Raw genomic sequence first — 1,838 nt, 5'->3', positions numbered from 1 at the left:
TGAGTCCAAAAAAACTTGGGGAAGAATATCATAATATGGTGGGAGGAGCTATTTGCTGTTTGAGGAACTAATAGTTAAAACTATTTAATACGCCCAACCACTCCATGTCAAACTCAACTTCCTACGAACCTCAATTGTCAGATTTTTGGACCAATCGAGCATTGGATTGAGTCCTAAAACTTTGGGAATATCATATCATACGTGGGAGAAGTTATTTGATGTTTTCTGAAATTCGAACTTTGAGCTATTGAATACACCAAATCATCCATTTCGTAAGGAATCGCAGACAACTCTAATTTTACGATTTCAAGGACCAATCGATATCGGATTGAGTCCAAAACTTGGGGAACAATCATAATATTGTGGGAGGAGTCATTTGTGGATTTTGAGGAATCGGGAATGGTTAAAATAATGCAATACACTCTTGCTCACCCATTTCTTAAAGATTTAACTTTCCTATGTACAAAATTAAATTGTCGATTTATGGAATAATCGATATCATTGAGTCCAAAACTTGGGGAATATCATATTATATGGTGGGAGAAGTCATTTGTGGGTTTTGAAATCCAATCTCTAGAACTACTGAATACACCAACCACTCTATTTTAGATCGAACTTCCTACCAACTGAATTGTCCGATTTCATGCACCATCATCGATATCTGATTGAGTCCAAAACTTGGCGAAACTTATTATATATCGGGTGGAGCTATTTGTTGGATTTTCAAAGGAATCCAATTTGTAGATCGATGAATACGCGCCAACTACTCCATTTTAGAACAAACTTTTTTACGAACCTGAATAGTCCGATTTCATGGACCAATCGATATTGGATTGAGTCCAAAACTTGGGAACATCATAATATGGTGGGAGGAGTCATTTGGTGGGTTTTGAGGAATCCAATGGCTAAAACGATACACCAACCACTCCATTTCCGAACGAACTTCCTACGAACATGAATTTTCAGATTTCATGGACCAATCAGATGGGATTGAGTCTAAACTTGGGGAACATCATTATATGGTGAGAGGGTCATTTGTTCGTTTTGAGTGGAATCCAATGGCTAAAACTGTACACCAACCACCCATTTCTAACTAATTCCTAAGGAACTGGATTGTCATTTATGGACCAATCGAGATCGGATTGAGTCCAAAAGTTCGAGGAATACATAATAATATGGTGGGAGGAGTCATTTGGATTTTGAGTGAAATCCAATGGCTAAAACTATGCAATACACCAACCACTCCATTTGTAACGAATCTTCCTACAAACCTCAATTGCTCGATTTCATGGACCAATCGAGATCGGATTGAGTCCAAAACTTAGGAATATCATAATATGGTGGGAGGAGTTATTTGGTGTTTTGAGTAATCTAATGTCTAGAAACTCATGGAATACACCAACCACACTATTTCAACGAACTACTTACAAACCAATTGTCAGTTTCATGGACCAATCGATATCAATTGAGTCCAAAACTTGAAACAACATAATATGGTGAGGAGTCATTTGGGGGTTTTTGAATCCAATTCTAAAACTATAGAATACACCAACCACTCCATTTCATAACGAACTTCCTACGAACCCAATTGTCGATTTCATGGACCAATCGATATCGGATTGAGTCCAAAACTTGGGAACATCATAATATGGTGGAGGAGTCATTTGTCTGCTTTGAGGGAATCAATGTCTAAAACTATGCAATACATCAACCACCCATTTTAGAACAAAGTTCCTAGCGAATCTGAATTGTCAAATTTCATGGACCAATCGATATCGAATGAGTCAAAACTTGGGAACAACATAATATGGTGGGAGGAGTCATTTGGGGGTTTTGAG

The sequence above is a fragment of the Prunus mume genome, linkage group LG6 (genome assembly GCF_029339155.1).
Source record: "Prunus mume cultivar Tortuosa linkage group LG6, ASM2933915v1, whole genome shotgun sequence".
Lineage (NCBI taxonomy): Eukaryota > Viridiplantae > Streptophyta > Magnoliopsida > Rosales > Rosaceae > Prunus > Prunus mume.
Note: the sequence above shows the minus strand (reverse complement) of the source record.